This window comes from Triticum dicoccoides, chromosome 2B (genome assembly GCF_002162155.2).
Source record: "Triticum dicoccoides isolate Atlit2015 ecotype Zavitan chromosome 2B, WEW_v2.0, whole genome shotgun sequence".
Lineage (NCBI taxonomy): Eukaryota > Viridiplantae > Streptophyta > Magnoliopsida > Poales > Poaceae > Triticum > Triticum dicoccoides.
Genome location: NC_041383.1, coordinates 797,926,896 through 797,934,965, shown reverse-complemented (window position 1 = coordinate 797,934,965; position 8,070 = coordinate 797,926,896).

Below are 8,070 nucleotides of genomic sequence, written 5' to 3'. Positions count from 1 at the left end.
CCCCCCCGCACTGGTGGACAGCGTGCACGGTCCGGTCTACAATCCGGCCCACCGCGTCTGGACGGGGCAGGACCAGGCGAACCTCTCCTCCATCCAGGGGTCGCTCTCGCCGGCTGTCGCCGGGCTTGTTGTTTTCACGAAAACGTCTCATGAGGCCTGGACCATTCTTGAGCGCACCTTTGCGGCGCAGTCTCAGGCCCGTGTCTCTGCACTCCGTCGTCAGCTTGGCGAGTGCGAGAAGCTTGACTCCACGGCCACGGAGTTCTACAACAAGGTCAAAGGCCTTGCTGACACGTTGGCCTCCATTGGACAGCCCCTCACCGACTCCGAGTTCAACTCCTTCATCATCAACGGGCTCGACGAGGAGTATGATGCCTTGGTTGAGATCATCAATGAGCGGGGCAACTCGACTCCCATGATGGCACATGAGGTCTACTCCCGTCTTCTCCTCACCGAGCAGCGCGTCGAGGCCCGCCGCTCCAAGTCCAGTCACGGCGCCCTCTCCGCGAACGCCGCCACTAAGGATGGCCGCCCCGCATCCAAGGGGCCTTCTCCGGTTTCGTCATCATCGGCTCCCCCCGCGTCCGCAACCTTACCAGGGGCCGGTGGTCGCCGCGTGTGTCAGTTGTGTGGCATTGAGGGGCACTGGTCCTCCAAGTGTCACAAACGTTTTCAGCGGAGCTTTCTTGGTCTTGGCAATGACGGCAAGGATACACGCAACTTTGCCCGTCAGGTTGCCATGGCTGATCGTCCGGCGCCGCAGAAGCAACAAGGACAACAAGGACATACTCAGTCCTACTCCATCGATCCCCACTGGTACATGGACTCTGGGGCGACGGAGCACCTAACGAGCGAGATGGGGAAGCTTCACACTCGTGAAGCCTATCACGACTCCGACAAGATCCACACCGTCAATGGAGCAGGTATGCACATTTCTCATATTGGTCAAGCATCTCTTCTCACTAGACATGCCAATAGGAGTCTTCAACTTCGCAATGTTCTTAGAGTTCCATCTGTGACACGTAATTTTCTTTCAGTTTCTAAACTCACACGTGATAATAATGTGCTTTGTGAATTTCATCCTTTTGATCTTTTTATTAAGGATTGGGGCACGAGGGACATTCTTCTTAGTGGGCGGCTGTGCCAAGGCCTCTGCCGTCTGGAGCATCCTGTCGTCGCCCGCGTTTTCAGTGGAGTTCGGGTCTCTCCGTCACAGTGGCATGCTCGTCTTGGTCACCCAGCCACACCTATTGTTCGTCATGTTTTGCGTCGTCATGAGCTTCCTAGCCTGTCTAGTAATAAAGATGTAGCAGTGTGTGATGCTTGTCAGCAGGGGAAGAGTCATCAACTTCCTTTCGGACTGGGGGGTGAGTATCGCAACCTCAACTCCTTCTTTCAGTCGCTTGGGATAGCTCATCGTTTAGCATGTCCACATACACATCAGCAGAATGGTTCAGTAGAACGTAAGCATCGTCACATTGTTGAAGCTGGTCTTACTCTTTTGGCCCATGCATCTGTTCCGTTTCGGTTTTCGAGTGATGCCTTCACCACTGCATGCTTTCTCATAAACCGTACTCCCACTCGTGTTTTGAACATGAAGACTCCCATTGAGGTTCTCCTTAATGAACAACCTGATTATACCTTTTTCAAGGTTTTTGGGTGTGCTTGCTGGCCGCATCTTCGTCCATATAACAAGCACAAGGTTGAGTTCCGTTCCAAGAAGTGTGTCTTCCTTGGCTATAGCTCTCTTCATAAAGGTTACAAATGTCTTCATGTTCCCACAAATCGTGTCTATATACCTCGGGACGTCGTCTTTGATGAGCATGTTTTTCCCTTTGCCAAACTTCCTGTGTCCACTGTTGAACCACCATCTCTGCATTCATCCTCTGTTGCCTCTGACCAATTTGATGATGTTGCATATTCTCCTATATTGTTGCCTAACCATGGTGCAGGCACTGGACGTGGGGCTCGTTTGGAGATTTTGGAGGCGCCATCGCCTTCCTCGTCGGTCTCACCAGTGGCTCACGGTGATCAGCCCCTGCATGGCCTCGGTCCTTGTGCTCATGCACGTACGACCGAGCACCCAGCGACGCCGTGCGTCTCGGCGCCCCGGGTTTCTGGGCCGGCGCCTTTGGTCTTTGGGCTGCCTGCGTCGGCGCCTCTGGCTTCTGGGCCACCCGCCTCGACGCCCTTGCTGACCTCGGCGCCTCTGGCCCCTGGGCCGGCCTCGCTGCTTCTGGCCTCTGGGCCGGCCTCGCCACCTTGGCATGTCTCGCCGGTCTCGCCACCTCAGCCGGCCACGCTGGTCTCGCCTGGATCGAGCTCACCCGGATCAGGCGCCCTCTCGCCTGTGCTGACTGAGGCATCTCCGTCGCTGGCTGGGGCGTCTCCATTGCCGTCACCTTCGCCGTTGCCCTCTCCGGCTCTTGTGGCTCCCGCACCTCCTCAACGACCACATACGCAGAGTCGTAGTGGTGTTTTTCAACCTAAACAACGCCATGATGGTACGATTGCTTGGTTGGCTGCCTGTCTAGCTGCTGCTCGTGCGGATCCGGCCTCTGAGCCTCGTACGTATCAAGCTGCGATGAGTATACCTCATTGGAGAGAGGCCATGGAGCAGGAGTACCATGCTCTTCTTCGTAACAAGACTTGGACTCTTGTTCCGCCACCACCCCGTGTCAATGTCATTGATTCTAAATGGGTTTTCAAAGTGAAGAAGCATTCTGATGGGTCTATTGAGCGCTACAAGGCGCGGCTGGTTGCCCGCGGTTTTTGGCAGCGTTATGGTCTTGACTATGAAGACACTTTCAGTCCAGTGGTTAAACCTACTACTATCAGGCTTCTTCTTTCTCTTGCAGTTACTCGGGGTTGGTCTCTTCATCAGCTTGATGTGCAGAATGCTTTCCTTTATGGTGTACTGGAGGAGGAGGATTATATGCGGCAGCCCCCTGGTTTCTCTGACCCTGATCGTCCTGATTATTTTTGTCGTCTCACCGAAGCACTCTATGGTCTGAAGCAGGCTCCTCGTGCTTGGCATGCTCGTCTTGCGACAGCTCTTCGTGCTCATGGTTTTGCATCATCGGCTGCTGACTCTTCATTGTTTCTCCTACAAAGGCCCGAAGTTACTATGTATCTGCTGGTCTACGTGGATGATATTATACTTGTCAGTTCCTCTCCGGTGGCTGCTGCTGCTCTTGTTCGGTCTCTTGGTGCTGACTTTGCGGTCAAAGATCTTGGGAAGCTTCACTACTTCCTTGGCGTGGAAGTTGCTTCCTGTTCTGATGGTCTTGTTATGATGCAGAAGAAGTACGATTTGGATTTCTTGCAGCGGGCTGGGATGCTTAATTGCAAACCGACTACTACACCTATGTCTACCACTGACAGGATCACTGCTGTAGATGGTGAGCTTTTGACTTCTGCTGATGCGGCATGGTATAGGAGTATTGTTGGTGAGCTTCAGTACTTGACGATCACACGTCCGGATATTTCTTTTGCTGTCAACAGAGTCTGTCAGTATCTTCAGGCACCTCGGGACACTCATTGGTCTGCGGTCAAGCGCATTTTGCGCTATATTCGCTTCACATTGTCCTGTGGTTTGCACATTCGACCGAACTCCACTGGGGTCATCTCGGCTTATTCTGATGCGGACTGGGCCGGCAGTCCGGATGCCAGGCGATCCACGGGGGGCTATGCTGCGTTCTTTGGTTCTACCTTGATCGCCTGGAGTGCTCGGAAACAAGCTATTGTTTCGCGTAGCAGTACTGAAGCTGAGTATAAAGCTGTGGCTAATGCAACTGCAGAAATTATCTGGATACAGTCTTTGCTTCAGGAATTGGGTATATCTCAATCACAGTCTCCTATTCTTTGGTGTGATAACATCGGTGCTACATACCTGTCTGCTAATCCGGTATTCCATGCTCGAACGAAACACATTGAAGTTGACTATCATTTTGTGCGGGAACATGTATCTCAGAAGCAACTACAGATCAAGTTCATCTCTTCCAAGGATCAACTTGCAGACATCTTCACCAAGCCCTTGCCTCTACCACAGTTTGAGACTTGTCGGTGCAATCTTACCCTTCTAGATTCTTTAGGAAGTGGTTAAGATTGAGGGAGGGTGTTAGATTGTATAGTTTCCGTATATGTGTACGTATGATGTAACATTATACCCTTTCATTATATATATATATATATATATATATATATATATATATATATATATATATATATATATATATATGTGTGATAGGCCACCCCTAAAGAGTTGTGCCGGTTCCCCCAAACCTATTGTCTTACAGGGACGACCTCGGCGGCCTCGAGCTCGCCTGGCCACCACCGCCACCAGCCGGGAACTGATCAGCGTCATCATGTCAGTCAGCGTTTCGCCAGCGCACTCGAGGCTCGTGTTTTATCATCGCAGCCTCGATCGAGGCTAATAATGCTAGTTTGCATGGGAAATTCTACGTTTCCTGTTTACAGCAGTATAGATATCTTTTTGACCACACTAATTGTCTGATTACCTAGCTCGATGCATTTCAGGTTATATTTGCATGTATCAATATATGGATGTGGCTAGAAAGTTCATGAGATACAGTTGTTAAGTACTTTTCTTTTTCCTCCGACTTGCAATGTTTTGGTGCTCTATATATCGATACATATCACTAGAAGAGATAGTGGTATCCTCGACACGTCGGGGTTTAAGTGCTAAATTTGACACTTGTGCTCGCAATATTTTTGAATTTATTTCAGTCCTGTCAACGATAGTTCGTTTGGAGTAGATGTTCCTGTCGACTACAAAAACGTCTATGACAACTTCGTCAATTTCAAGATGATGTGCCGTCTCAGTCTCTCAAGATGCTCAAAAGGATAGGTTGTGCATGCATGCTTTCATAGATGTGAATGTATATGTGTGAGCCTAGATCTGTATTATAATAAAACAAAACTAGATATCACTAAAAAAAATCACACGTTGTCGTGCTTCTGCATGTTAGCCAGGTGTAAAAACACGTGTTCTCGAAATGGTGTAAGTCGAGTACCGATCAAAGCACACACAGTAACAAAAGTGAACTCGGCTTACATACCAGTAAGTCGAGAGGCCGTAGAAAAACACCTTGGCTTACACAAAATTCTTGGCATAAAATTTAAAAGTACCCGGTTTACATAGGGCTCTCGGCTACGTTTCTTGCGTTTAACGGCTAGCGCGACACTCAACTTACGTTGTTATACTCCCTCCGTTTCTTTCTACTTCGCATATAAGATTTGGTCAAAATCAAACTACACAAAGTTTGACCAAATTTATATAAAAAATTATGAACATCTACAACAATAAAATTATATAGTATGAAAATACGTTTCATGGTGCATCTGATAATATTGATTTCATATTGTGAATGTTTATATTTTTTAATAGAAATGTAGTCAAACTCTACAAAGATTGACTTTGATCAATCCTTATATGCGGACTAAAAAGAAACGAAGGGAGTACTAGATCGTGGCCACCCATGCGCCCGATCCCTTCATCTTCAAATTTTGCACCCGATCAAGCTCATCACTGTTACTGTTACCGCCCTCTGCACTGATCAAGCTCGCATATCTATAGTGTTTTTTTTATTTTATATGTAACTTTGGTATATGGGATCCAGCTAAATATATATGTGTTTTAATAATCTTATTAATATTTGTTTTATGATAGATGATTGATATAGTTTGTGATAAAAATTTTATTGAAAAACTATAGGGTTGGGAGTGAGGCACAAATAGATCAAGTGAGAATTGAGACAGTTGGGAGTGGTGGTCGCCGTTTGAGAGAACGGAGGAGAACGAGAGGGCATGGTTCGGGTTGGGGAGGGGTGGGAGGGCGGTGAGATGAGTGATCGTTTGCAATTTATACAAGTTCATTTTGATAGGTTCCTGTGTAGAGTTCATATGCTACTGCTGTTAGAGCATCTCCAACAGGCGCCCAACGCGAGGCGCACTAAAATCTGGTTTGCGGCGCGTCCATCGTCAGGTTTGACGCGTCGCGCAGCGCTTGCTCCAGCAATAGCGCTAAAATGCAGCGCGCGCGCAGCTCCAGCAGCGTGCTAAAATGCTGCACGCGCGAGCAGCCGACGCACACATTTGTTCTCATTTTGGGCAGAAATTTCACACATCAGGGGAGAATTGAGACAGATGGGAGTGGCGGCTGACGTTTGAGAGAAAGGAAGAGAACGAGAGGGCAGGGTTCGGGTGGGGGAGGGGTGGGAGGGCGGTGAGATGAGAGATTGGTTGCAATTTATACAGTTCAAAGTTTTCTGCTCATGTTGATAGGTTCCTGTGTAGAGTTCATATGCTACTGCAGTTATATAGGTAAATGGTTCTGCTTAGTAATGATCTCTAGCTTTAACGTGTTTGGCGTTCAGGTTAGGACTAGGGTGAAATGGTGTCGAGTTGTCTTCTAGGTTAGGGATTTAGGGGCCACACGTATGTCAGCATTGGTATTCGATATCTGCGTTTAATTTCAGTCCGACGGTGCTCCCTTTGTAAGAGATGTTGTCAGAGGAAGGATACCAACCGTTGTCGTAGGGGGCGTTCCTTCTCGTTCTTCCCCTCTGAGCCCTTGGTAAAGTAGGGGAGAAGGAGAAGAACGACCATCACCGATGGTCCAAATAACAAAGAGAAATGGGGGGTGTTCTGAGAGGAATGATACTGGTTGTCGTCGTAGGGGGTCGTTGCTCCTCGTCCCTTTCAATGAGACCTTGGTAACGTGGGAAGGGACGGGTGTAACGACCATCATAGATAGGTGGAAATACCAGGTAGGGATTGCCCTACCATATATACCACCATTTGAGAGATGGGAGTTATTGAAGAGAGCATAGATGACCGAAAGTCAACCCACATGTTGAATAAGCGAGCCTTCTACTAAAGAGAGGAAGTGACAGGGATGGGTATTCATCATTTATTGTTCAATTGCAAAATCATGTTTGACATAGGGAATGTTGTCGCAGGGATGGTGCCACGATCCCTTCCGCGAGCAGGTTTCGTGGCGTTTGACTCCAGGAGTCGCACTGCTATGCTGCTGAGATCACCTACAATGGTGATTGTTGTGGCTTGGCACGTTCTATAGCCTCGAGGTACGCGTACGATGTGGTGTCTTGCATGTATGGTCGAGGCCCGACTAACCTCAACTTCCCTGAAGATGCCAAGCATGTGGGGTTCCTTGCCTCTACTTACCGGATGTATTCCCGCAAAAAGGAGAAGGCGCATGACATGTCAAGGATGGTGAGGTCGCCATGGCTAAGTACGTCGAGGCCAATCTGCACCGCATGGTGGCGGAGCTTGAATTCTAGGCCAATAAGCAGAAGGAGCAGAGGAAGAAAGAGGACACTGAGATGTATGCCATAATCCCGCGCGGGTCGACAAAACTTTCAGTGATCCCGATGGGGAGGGCTACTTTGTCGATGATGATATGGAGGTCGTGCAGCTAGCTACCTGCAATAACGTTGAAGCAGCCCCCTCCATCGGACCTCCAGAGGTGATCGACCTCATCTCCGAGGATGAGCTTCAAGCGGACCCAGAAACCATCAAGATCCTTAGGCCTTATGGTTTATTTTGATCTATTAGAGTACTCGGTCCGTAGTAGTGCCAGTCTATTGTAGTATTGTTTAATTATGTAATGTTGATCTATGTAATAGTGATGATCTATGTATTTTGTAGTCGTTTAACTATGTAGTAGTACTGATGATATATGTATGGAAACGGTTATGGTTATGGTGAAATGGTCTCGAGTCTTTGAAGGCGAGCCTTCTAGGTTTAGGGTTTACTTTCATTCCAATGGGCTCCCTTTGAGATAGATCGATGTTATTGGAGGAAGGATCCTGACTGTTGTCGTAGGGGGTCGTTGTTCTACTTCTCCTCCTGCAAGACACTAGTAAAGCAGGAGGGGAAGTACACCAACAACCATCACCGACAGTCGAAGTACCAGTGAGGGAGTGCCCACCATATACGCCACCACTTGAGAGAGAAGAGTTGTTGAAGGGAGACACGGCAACATGAGTTTTATGGGTCAGCATCATAGGAAATCATCACAGTGGC